The sequence below is a fragment of the Pristiophorus japonicus genome, chromosome 10, assembly GCF_044704955.1.
Source record: "Pristiophorus japonicus isolate sPriJap1 chromosome 10, sPriJap1.hap1, whole genome shotgun sequence".
NCBI classification, from domain to species: domain Eukaryota; kingdom Metazoa; phylum Chordata; class Chondrichthyes; family Pristiophoridae; genus Pristiophorus; species Pristiophorus japonicus.
The window spans coordinates 28,550,686-28,563,948 of NC_091986.1; positions in this window are offsets into that span (position 1 = coordinate 28,550,686).

The window sequence follows — 13,263 nt, forward strand, 5'->3', positions numbered from 1 at the left end:
GCTTTTCTTCAAAATAGTGCCATGGGATCTTTTACATTCACCTGTGATGGCAGACGGGGCCTCGGTTTAACATCTCATCTGAAAGACGACACCTCCAACAGTTGTAGCACTCCCTCAGCACTGCACTGGAGTGTCAGCCTAGATTTATGTGCTCATGTTCCTAGAATCGGATATTGAAATCACAAACTTCTGACTCAGAGGTGAGTGTGCTACCCACTGAGCCACAGCTGACACTTGGAATAAACTTGAAGATTCTTTTGAACAGCAACAACTTAATAAACAGCAGCCAACATGGATTCAGAGGGCGCATCGTGCCTGACCAACCTGCGCATCTTCTTTGAGGAAGTGAATTTCCAAGTGGACTGTGGTGATCACTACAATATATGGCTGTATTTCCAGAAGCACAGATATACAGAAAATGGTGGAAATACTCAGCAAGTCAGGCAGCATCTGTGGAGAGAAAAACAGAGTTAACATTTCAGGTCGATGACCCTTCATCAGAAAGGTTAATTCTGTTTCTCTCTCCACAGATGCTGCCTGACTTGCTGAGTATTTCCAGCATATTATGTTTTTATTTCAGATTCCAGCATCTGTAATATTTTGGTTTTGTTTGTTGTAGCACAGATATGCAGCTCTTTTTGTATAAGAAGTCTCAAAGACAGTGAAACTGTTGTATTCTCAGCATATCTGAGAAATAAATCACTTAAAATTCTCATCCTTGTTTACAAATCCCTCCATGGCCTCGATCCTCCCTATCTCTGTAATCTCCTTCAGCCTCACAATCCCCCAATATGTCTGCGCTCCTCTAATTCTGCCCTCTTGAGCATCCCTGATTATAATCTCTCAACCATTGGTGGCCGTGCCTTCAACTGCCTTGGCCCCAAGCTCTGGAATTCCCTTCCTAAACCTCTCCTTCTCTCTACTTTTCTTTCCTCCTTCAAGATGCCCCTTAAAACCTCCCTCTTTGACCAAGCTTTTGGTCACCTGCCCTAGTTTCTTCTTATCTGGCTCGGTGTCAAATTTATTTTTTTGTCTTACAACACTCCTGTGACGTGTCCTGGGACGTTTTACTACATTAAAGGGGCTATATAAATTCAAGTTATTGTTGTTGTTAACAAATCACTTGCTCTACATGTAACAGTGAATGTTCCTCCTATCTATTGTGGAAATAAATCTTACATAGCAATTTTGACTTCAAATACCAGAACGTATTTTTGTCAAAGAAGAATACAGGTGCTTTATTTTCTGCTCACCAACCTGATAAGACTGGAGCATAGAACCATTCACATCTTAGAAACCTGTGTCATCACACAGAACTCCCTGGTCAGGAGCAAGGCAGACAGACAGAGATAAACTGCCTCCACCTCACTCCTGCAATGTGCCATAGCCTCAACCTCAGAAAAGCACTTGCTACTACAATGTAACATTTCCACTCCTGCACTCCCCTCTTTATGGCCTGGGTGAATTTGGCAATGAGAATCGTAGTGCTGTGCACCGTGTCAACTGAAAGCTGGCTTGAGGCGACTAAGCTCATTTTACAGTGCACCTCCATGTGCAACATAGGGAAGATGTCTATCCCCTTCAGTTTGCGCTGCATTTAAACTCAGGCTCCAGAGGAGGAAAGGCAATCTGCAAACGTACTGTATCACTCAGTAGCTCATCAACGCAATTTTGAAAGAAAGTTCACTGCATTAGGAAAAAAATTGTAAGTGAATTTAGGTGGTAATGCAATCTTGGGGTTCAGATGACAAAATACAAACTGCTCAAATTTGCTTTTGTAGTTTATGATGTAATTTAAACCTCTCAGTTACTTGTAATTCACTTAGCTGCACTCATTATATACTGCCCTCTGTCAAATGAATCATAAGCACAGTGAGTTACGAGACATATAACCAGGGTTGTGTGTAAATTACTCAAGATTCAGAGTGCATTAAGACAATTAAAGCTTGCAAGCTGATTACATGGCACTTGAAATATGTATCTGTGCGGCTTTGAAGTATTCTACTACATTAATACAATGTCTAATTGTGTCTAATTGAGTGCAATGAGTTAAAGGCTCTGTGGTGTGGGATCAATGATAATCAGCTGACTACACATAAAACAATTGGGTGACCGTTAATTAGGGCGGTTAGAATTCAGAGGCTAAATCAAATATGCTGTGGCGTGGTGCAATTTTCCTCCCTCCGGATTAAATTTATTCCGAAAGTTAACTGCACTTGTTGAAAGTGACCACATCTCGACAATCAATAATATATGCTAATTGGTGATTAATGCAACTGGGATGCAGTCGGTCTTAATGCTGAGTTTCCATATGATGCACTAAAAGACAGTCAACAACAATAAAATCTGTAACACTAATTATGCATTTTGATTCACTAAATCTTTAATTTTGATCTGCAGAATATCTTTTGTTTCGTTGAAAGGCACACCCGGGCTATGTCCTTTAAAGTAACCAATTGCAAACTCTAGACAGTACAGGACCTTTTCTGCATCGTAAGTCTTTCCTGCATATGGCACTATTTCTTCCTTCCAGGATTCCGGCTCCAACAAGTGCAAATGTTCCAAACAGTCGGATGGAAATACACCTGCTCCTTAAGCGTTCTCTTTCATACATGCAGGAGGTTAATTTATCTAACAGTTTAGAAAATAATTATTACTTACCTTTTAAGAATCAAAACAGATATTGAGACAAGATGGAATAGGTAAGAAAAATTAATATGGGAAGGGGGAAAATGTCCTTTGTTCCCTAATAGTCACATTCTTTTTACACATTTTCAATTTTGCTATCAATAGCAAACTGCAGATATCCCACAGTCCCTCCCCCCACCCCCACCACCCCATGATATCCCCAGTCTGCAAACAACAATCAAATAGGGTTCAAATTAATTCATTAACTGAAGGCAGGTAGACTAGAGTTGCACATGTAATACCATTCTGGATTTACTTACTTTCTAATCTAATGTTACTTCTTTTGTCCATGTGCTCCGACACATTTTTCCTGTCTTGCCTCTTTTTCTCGCTGCTGAATCGTTGTTCGGGTCACCCCTCCCTCCTTTTTCACTCATTCATTTCCTTTCAATAACCTGCCGTCTGGACTGAGATAAACAGTGCATGTTCCCTGTAACAAAAAGGCACCAAGACTCTCCAAGTAAAAATATAAAATCTAAAGTCAGATTCTTGGTTCAATAACCTATCCAATGTCAGCCACAGCATCTCGCGCAATGGCTTTTCTTCCCATCCAGGCATTGTTATCTCTGGAGCCTCCCAACAATCTATCTTTGCCCCTTCCTCTTCCTCATCTATATGCTGCCCCTTGTCAGCATACAAAGACAATGGGTATGTACATTGACGACTCCCAACTCTACCTCTCCACTATCTCTCTCTCTCGAGCCCTCCGCTGCGTCTGTGCTGTCAAACTGCTTGTCTCACATCCAATCTTGGATGAGCCACAATTTCCTCCAGTTGAACATTAAGAAGATCAAAGCCATTTACTTTGGTCCCTGGTAAAAATGTCATATCCTTGTCACCAATTTTATTCCCCTCCCCAGCCATTGTCTCAGGTTGAACCAGACTGGTCGCAATCTCAGCACCCCATTCAACCCTGAGCTGAACTTCTAACCCCCTATTCCTCTCCATCACTAATACAGCCTACCTCCACTTCCACAAAAACACCTGCCTCCATCCCTGCCTTAGCCCATCGACTGCTGAAACTCTCATCCATGCCTTTGTCGCCGTCCAACTCAAATGTTCCAATGGTCTCCAAGCTGGCTTCCCATCCTCCATGCTGCTGCCAGTATACTATCTCGTTCAGCCATAACACCTGTCCTTGCTGACCTACACTGGCTCCCAATCCCCCAGTGCTTCCAATTTAAAACTCCTATCCTGTGTTTAAATCACTTCATGGCCTTGCCCATCCCTATCTCTGTAACCTCCTCCAGCCCTACAAGACCCAGAAATCTATGTTCCTCCAACTCCAATCTCTTGCGTGTTAGCCAGTGGCTCAGTGGGTAGCACTCTTGTCTCTGAGTCAGAAGGCTGTGGGTTCAAGTTCCACTCCAGAGACTTCAGCACAAAAATCTAGGCTCATGCTCCTGTACAGTGCCGTACTGAGGGAGTGCTGCACTGTTGGAGGTGCTGTCTTTTGAATGAGATGTTAAACTGAGGCTGCTTTCTCAGATGGATGTAAAAGATCCTATGGCACTGTTTTTGAAGAAGAGTAGGGGAGTTATCCCTGTTTTTCTGAACAATATTTATCCCTCAATCAACATAACAAAAACAGGTTATCTGGTCATTATCACATTGCAGTTTATGGCCGCTTGCTGTGCGCAAATTGTCTGCTGTGTTTCCTATATTACAACAGTGACTGCATTTCAAAAAGTACTTTATTGGCTGTAAAGCGCTTTGGGACGTCTGGTGGTTGTGAAAGGCGCTATATAAATGCAAGACTTTCTTTCTTTCTTGTGCATTCCCCCCTTTCCTTCACCTATCAATGCCTCATGCTCTGGAATTCCCTCCCTAAGATCCTCTACCTCCCACTTCCTTTAAAGACCCTGCTGAAAGCCTACACCATTGACCAAATTTTCTGGTCACCCCTCCTAATATCTCCTTCAGCCGCTCTGTGATAGATTGATTCTCTGGAATTTAATCTCCATAAGTTCCTCTAGTCAGAGAACAGTAGGATTGTTCTGTACTGTGCGCAGCATACTCTTTTTGAAAGGTTGCCTGAATCTGCATGTGAGCAGCCAATAGTAGATGTATTACCAAGTACTTGGAAGAATCTGTAAGAACTGTTCTAAACAGACTGTACCACTCGGCCAGATGGCACTGAGACAGAAAGATCAACTCGATTGGCAACTGACCATGCTGCTTAGTGAACAACGTGACAGGTAGAGGTTTGTAAAAGCACCTAAATAACTGCGATTTGAAAAGCAAAGCAGTAAGTTGCAGCTTTATTGGAACAGATTAACCACTTCTACAGTGCAGAGGTTTATCAAACAAAACAAGGCAGCGAGCTGCAGAATGGATAGAATTCATCAAAAAAATCATGAGATATAAAAGAGGGAGCCCTTTGGCCCATAGAACCTTTGGTCCCACCATCACAGCATTCTACTGCATCTGGAAATATTCCAGAGTATTGGCCTTTACTGAAAAGAAAGAATTTGCATTTATATAGCCCCTTTCATGACCTGAGGCCATCCCAAAGGGCTTTGTAGCCACACTTGGGAATACTGCACACAATTCTGGTCGCCATATTATATCGCTAATCAGAGTAGAGGGAGCAGGATAGTTAGAATAAATACGTGGCTTGAGCAGTGGTGCAAGAGGGAGGGATTCAAATTCCTGGGACATTGGAACCAGTTCTGGGGGAAGTGGGACCTGTACAACAGGGATGGTCTGCACTGGGCAGGACTGGAACTGAAGTCCTAAGGGTAACATTTGCTAATGCAGTTCGGGAGTGTTTAAACTAATATGGCAGGGGGATGGGAACCTATGCAGCGAGACAGGGCAAAGTAATATGGAGTCAGAAACAGATGGTAGAAAGATAAAAAGCAATAGTGGAAGGCCGAGTAAACAAAGGCAAGAAACAAAAAGGGCCACACTACATCATAATTCTAAAAGAACAAAGGGTGTTAAAAAAACAAGCCTGAAGGCTTTGTGTCTTAATGCAAGGAGTATCCGTAATAAAGTGAATGAATTAACTGTGCAAATAGATGTTAACAGATATGATGTGATTGGGATTACAGAGACGTGGCTCCAGGATGATCAGGGCTGGGAACTCAACATCCTAGGGTATTCAACATTCAGGAAGGATAGAATAAAAGGAAAAGGAGTGGGGCAGCATTGCTGGTTAAAGAGGAGATTAATGCAATAGTTAGGAAGGACATTAGCTTGGATGATGTGGAATCTATATGGGTAGAGCTGCAGAACACCAAAGGGCATAAAATGTTAGTGGGAGTTGTGTACAGACCTTCAAACAGTAGTAGTGATGTTGGGGAGGGCATCAAACAGGAAATTAGGGGTGCATGCAATAAATGTGCAGCAGTTTATCATGGGTGACTTTAATATGCATATAGATTGGGCTAACCAAACTGGAAGCAATACGGTGGAGGAGGATTTCCTGGAGTGCATAAGGGATGGTTTTCGAGACGAATATGTCGAGGAACCAACTAGGGGGGAGGCCATCTTAGACTGGGTGTTGTGTAATGAGAGAGAACTAATTAGCAATCTTGTTGTGCGAGGCCCCTTGGGGAAGAGTGACCATAATATGGTGGAATTCTACATTAGGATGGAGAATGAAACAGTTAATTCAGAGACCATGGTCCAGAACTTAAAGAAGGGTAACTTTGAAGGTATGAGGCGTGAATTGGCTAGGATAGATTGGCGAATGATACTTAAGGGGTTGACTGTGGATGGGCAATGGCAGACATTTAGAGACCTCATGGATGAACTACAACAATTGTACATCCCTGTCTGGTGTAAAAATAAAAAAGGGAAGGTGGATCAACCATGGCTATCAAGGGAAATCAGGGATAGTATTAAAGCCAAGGAAGTGGCATACAAATTGGCCAGAAATAGCAGCGAACCCGGGGACTGGGAGAAATTTAGAACTCAGCAGAGGAGGACAAAGGGCAGGGAAAATAGAGTACGAGAGGAAGCTTGCAGGGAACATTAAAACGGACTGCAAAAGTTTCTATAGATATGTAAAGAGAAAAAGGTTAGTAAAGACAAACGTAAGTCCTCTGCAGTCAGAATCAGGGGAAGTCATAACGGGGAACAAAGAAATGACAGACCAATTGAATCAGTACTTTGGTTCGGTATTCACTAAGGAGGACACAAACAACCTTCCGGATATAAAAGGGGTCAGAGGGTCTAGTAAGGAGGAGGAACTGAGGGAAATCCTTATTAGTCAGGAAATTGTGTTAGGGAAATTGATGGGATTGAAGGCCGATAAATCCCCAGGGCCTGATGGTCTGCATCCCAGAGTACTTAAGGAGGTGGCCTTGGAAATAGCGGGTGCATTGACAGTCATTTTCCAACATTCCATAGACTCTGGATCAGTTCCTATCGAGTGGAGGGTAGCCAATGTAACCCCACTTTTTAAAAAAGGAGTGAGAGAGAAAATAGGGAATTATAGACCGGTCAGCCTGACATCGATAGTGGGTAAAATGATGGAATCAATTATTAAGGATGTCATAGCAGTGCATTTGGAAAGAGGTGACATGATAGGTCCAAGTCAGCATGGATTTGTGAAAGGGAAATCATGCTTGACAAATCTTCTGGAATTTTTTGAGGATGTTTCCAGTAGAGTGGACAAGGGAGAACCAGTTGATGTGGTGTATTTGGACTTTCAGAAGGCTTTCGACAAAGTCCCACACAAGAGATTAATGTGCAAAGTTAAAGTGCACATGGGATTGGGGATAGTGTGCTGACGTGGATTGAGAACTGGTTGTCAGACAGGAAGCAAAGAGTAGGAGTAAATGGGTACTTTTCAGAATAGCAGGCACTGACGAGTGGGGTACCGCAAGGTTCTGTGCTGGGGCCCCAGCTGTTTACATTGTACATTAATGATTTAGATGAGGGGATTAAATGTAGTATCTCCAAATTTGTGGATGACACTAAGTTGGGTGGCAGTGTGAGCTGCGAGGAGGATGCTATGAGACTGCAGAGTGACTTGGATAGGTTAGGCGAGTGGGCAAATGCATGGCAGATGAAGTATAATGTGGATAAATGTGAGGTTATCCACTTTGGTGGTAAAAACAGAGAGACAGACTATTATCTGAATGGTGACAGATTAGGAAAAGGGGAGGTGCAACGAGACCTGGGTGTCATGGTACATCAGTCATTGAAGGTTAGCATGCAGGTACAGCAGGCGGTTAAGAAAGCAAATGGCATGTTGGCCTTTATAGCGAGGGGATTTGAGTACAGGGGCAGGGAGGTGTTACTACAGTTGTACAGGGCCTTGGTGAGGCCACACCTGGAGTATTGTGTACAGTTTTGGTCTCCTAACTTGAGGAAGGACATTCTTGCTATTGAGGGAGTGCAGCGAAGGTTCACCAGACTGATTCTCGGGATGGCGGGACTGACATATCAAGAAAGACTGGATCAACTGGGCTTGTATTCACTGGAGTTCAGAAGAATGAGAGGGGATCTCATAGAAACGCTTAAAATTCTGATGGGTTTAGACAGGTTAGATGCAGGAAGTATGTTCCCAATGTTGGGGAAGTCCAGAACCAGGGGTCACAGTCTAAGGTAAGCCATTTAGGACCGAGATGAGGAGAAACTTCTTCACCCAGAGAGTGGTGAACCTGTGGAATTCTCTACCACAGAAAGCTGTTGAGGCCAATTCACTAAGTATATTCAAAAAGGAGTTAGATGTAGTCCTTACTACTAGGGGGATCAAGTAGTATGGCGAGAAAGCAGGAATGGGGTACTGAAGTTGCATGTTCAGCCATGAACTCATTGAATGGTGGTGCAGACTCGAAGGGCCGAATAACCTACTCCTGCACCTATTTTCTATGTTTCTATGTTTCTTTGTTTCTAAAAAGGGTATAGAGGCACACTGGAGAGTGTGCAGAGAAGATTTACAAGGATGCTACCAGAAATGCGAGGGTATACCCATCAGGAAAGGATGAATGGGCTGGATCTCTTTTCTCTTGAAAAGAGAAGGCTGAAGGGTGACCTAATAGAGGTCTTTAAAATTATGAAAGGTTTTGATAGAGTAAATGCAGAGAGAGTGTTTCCACTTGTGGGCAAAACTAGAGGTCAGCATACCATTTCAAGGGCTGTCCTTTCCATTAGCACCTACCCTTGCTCCCTTGTGCTCAGCAATTCACATGCAGCCACACTAACTTACTTTCTATCCTACCTGGGGTGCTGATTTCTGTTCTGGTTCTTAGGAAGGTTGGAGCGAGTGCTGGTGCTCCTTCGAGAGGATTGTCCTCCTCCAAGTCATGTTCTGTAGGGTCCAGGTCTTCAGATGGACCTAGGAACAGGGGAGAGGGACAGCATTGTACAAAAGCACTTGGCAGTAACAGGTGATTGGCAGTACTACACAGTACCATTTGGCACACTGCCTGTATTCGTGATTGCTTGAGAAAAGAGAAAAGATAAAGATGATAGTCAGACTCTGCACTCTTTCATCGCTACTTGATCTGCCTGCTCCAATGATGTCTCTGGCTTTCTCCTCCATCTGGATGAGGCCCTGGATGGAGGGTGACCCTGCCTTGGTTCTGCTGCTCTCTGTTATTATGAGCCGGTTTCTCCTGCAGGGAAAGAGGGAAGAGAGTTAATGGGCCCGAATTTGGTGGACTTACCGCTGGCTGCCACCGAGTTTTCTCAGCGGTCTCCCTGGTTTTTGGGCGCTCTCCTCGCCGAGTGGGTTTGGTCAGGTCCTCACGCCGGCGGGGAGAGAAGACCGCTGGGGAGCGTCCGCTGGCGTGCACCGGCGTGCATCACCGACAAAAGTCCTCCCGCCCGCTGACTCCCCAGATTGGTCCGGGTGGTCCTCTGCTCCGGCAGCAGAAGAGACTGCTGCGTGGAGGCAGGTCTTACCCAAGCGGTAAGTATGAAGACCTGAAGAAAAGGTTAGTGCACTCGTTTTCTTCATTTCTTTTGCAGCAATTTTGGTGGCTTGGGTCCTCTGAAGGATTTGGAAACGTTTTTTTTTCATTTGTTGAAAATGTTTTTTTTTCCCGTTTCCCCTTCCCTGGGCCCGACTTGATCCTTGGCGTTAATTTGCTGAGGGTCACATTTACCACCCAGAATCTGATCTACCGCCTACTGCTGCCCAGAATCGGCGAGTAAGGCCCATTTTTTCCACCGGTGTTTTTTTCCACATTTTTCCACCAAACTTCCGCCCAAAGTACCGTCAGGATCTTAGCGGTCCTTTTGACACGACATGGCCAAAACTTAGGTTTGACCAAACCCGAGCCCAATATGTGGTTGTTGTAAAAGGCTGTGCAGGTGTATAAAAGCAGCTTCATACAGTGTGCATGCTGAGAGAGAGGCAGCAAGTTGGGGAGGTGATCATGCACAAATGATGTCTAAGAAAATGGCTCCAGTGTGAAACGTGAAAGCAGTCAGCAGAGGAGTACAATGCTTTGCAGTAGCTATCAGGTAGAAGCAGAATGCTGCTGGTGCCTGAGGGAAGCACTATCAGGCGTGTGTGGCATTGGTATGAGGAGAGTCGGTACAGTGTCTTCTTGTAATTTCGGGAGAAGCATGTGGAGTGGGAGAAGAAAGCACAAGGCGTGCGGGAGAAGGGAAAGTGCTCTGACCAGGTCTAACATAAAGAAGTAGAGAGAGGAAGACATCGTTCTCATCCATGCTGTTGGGGTCAGGTTGCCTTATACCTTGCGGCACTTAACCCATGTCCTGGGGGTGATTCTATTGAATTGATACTGACTGCCACCTCTCTCTAAGCCTGTTGCAGCACCTGCTTGGGCACCTTCCTGCCATTCGAGGGGAACAGAACCTGCTTGTGTAGCCTCAGCTGCTCCACATGTATCTCCACTGTTGTGTCAGAGATATGTTCGCTCCAAAAACCCCGGAGTAGCAGCACAGATTTACGTATGAGTTGAATGACACATAAGAACATAAGAAATAGCAACAGGAGTAGGCCATACGGCCCCTCGAGCCTGCTCCGCCATTCAGTAAGATCCTGGCTGATCATCTACCTCAACTCCACTTTCCCGTCCTATTTCCATAGCATCTCACTTCAAGAGAGGCATTCACTCTTTAATGGGCTCTAGCTACACCAGAAGTGGCTAATCCTCAACCAATGACTGCATTTTTCATTACACACTTTTATCTTCAGTTCCCTGTTGCTCAAAATGGTGAACAGATTGGAAAACCGCCACGTGGTCTGGAGAAATCCGCAATCCACAGTTCCAGGATGCGTTGGATTGGCGGGGAGAGTTTCTCGAACAACTTGCCGCTCTTCAGAGTGTGCATCCAGGTAACATTGGAGTATGATCAGTGCCCACTGTTTTGTCTGATACTTTCCGTGACCAGTGGGCACCACGGGACATAACCTGTCTTATTGACTATGAGAAACAGATTGTCATTTAACACCACACACACACTTTTAGGTTGGCTGGGCTACTCATTATATAATCGCCTTGTCCTACTCCTGGAGTGTGTGGAGCACTTGTAGTTATATTTGTTCTAATGTCTATCAGCCCAGAATCAATATTGAACTGATCATTTATCTCATGTTTGTTTGTGGGACCTTGCTGTGTATGATGCATTTGCCTACATAAGAACATTTAACAATACTTCATTGCCTGTGAAATGCTTTGGGATGTGAAAGGCACTGCATGAATACAGTGCAGGAAAGAGTACATTTAAAAGCAACAAGGGACGTGTAAAGGCTCTATAGCAGAACAGAGTTTTGGGTAAAAATAAGCAAGTGGGTCAGGAAAGGGCAGAGAGAGTAATAAAGGTAATAGGGCATCAGCGACTACGGTGACATCAGGGAAAAATAGAAAAAGGTCAAAGTTAAAGGCACTATATCTGAATGTGCGAAGCATTCGCAATAAAATAGATTAATTAATAGCACAGATAGAAATTAATAGGTTTTATCTAAAAGCTATTATGGAGACGTGGTTACAAAGTGACCAAGGTTGGGAACTTAATATTCCAGGATACTTAACTTTTAGAAGAGATGGGCAAAATGGAAAAGGAGGAGGGGTAGGCCTGATAATAAAGGATGGGATGAAGACAGTAGAGAGAAAGGATCTTGGCTCAGAAGTAGAATCAGTTTGGGTGGAGCTAAGAAACAGCAAGGGGCAGAATACATCGGTGGGAGTTGTTTATAGGCCCCCAAACAGTAGTTGTAATGAAGGGCAGTGTATAAATCCTGAAATTAGAGGCACATGTAACAAGGATAATACAGTAATCATGGGGGTCTTTAATCTACATATAGACTGGGCAAACCAAATTTACAGTAATAGTGTGGAGGACGAGTTCATGGAATGTATACGAGATAATTTTCTGGATCAGTATGTTGAGGAACCAACTCGGGAACAGACTATTTTAGATCTAGTATTGTACAATGACAAAGGATTATTTAATAATCTTGTAGTACAGAGACATTTACGGAAGAGTGACCATAATACGATAGAATTTTATATGGAGTTTGAAAATGATTTAGTTAAGTCCAAAACTAGGATCTTAAATCTAAACAAAGCAAACTACATAGGTATGAGGGGCGAGTTGGCTGAGGTAGATTGAGAAACTACATTAAAAGCTATGACAGTAGACAAGCAATAGCTAGCATTGAAAGAATTAATACATAATTTACAAATATACATTCCTTTAAGACCCAAAAACCCCACAGGAAAAGTGGTCCAACCGTGGCTAACAAGAGAAGGTAAAGATACTATTAGATCAAAGGAAGAGGCTTATAATGTTGCCAAAAAAAGAAGTAAGCCTGAGGATTGGGAGGATTTTAGAATTTAGCAACTGAGGACCAAGAAATTGATAAGGAAAGAGAAAAAAGAATATGAGAGTAAATTAGCAAGAGACATAAAAACAAATTGTAAATGTTTCTATAGATATGTAAATAAGAAGAGATTAGTGAAAGTAAATGTGGGCCCATTAGAGGCAGAGACACGAGAAATTATAATGGGCAATCAGGAAATGGCAGAGACATTAAACAAATAGTTTGTATCTGTCTTCACGGTAGAAGACACAAAAAACATTCAGGAAATAATGGGAAACTAAAGGTCTAGAGAGAATGAGGAACTTAAAGAAATCAGTGTTAGTGAAGACATAGTGCTGGAGAAATTAATGGGACTAAGTAGCGACAAATCCCCTGGTCCTAATGACCTGCATCCTCGGGTTTGAAAAGTGGTAGCTGCAGAGATAGTGGATGCGCTAGTATTAATCTTCCAGAATACCCTAGATTCTAGAACAGTCCCTAATGATTGGAAGGTAGCAAACATAACCCCGCTATTTAAGAAAGGAGGAAAAGAAAAAATGGAAACTATAGCCAGTTAGTCTGACATCAGTTGTAGGAACAATGCTATTATTAGGGACGTGGCGACAGGGTAATTAGAAAATCATAATATGATTAAGCTGAGTCAACATGATCTTATGAAAGGGAAATTATGTTTGACAAATCTGTTACCAAGTTTTCTGAAAATGTAACTATTAGAGTGGATAAGGGGAAACCAGTGGATGGTGTCTATTTGGATTTTCAAAAAGCATTCGATAACAACAGCAACTTATTTAAAGTAGTAAAACGTCCCAAGGTGCTTC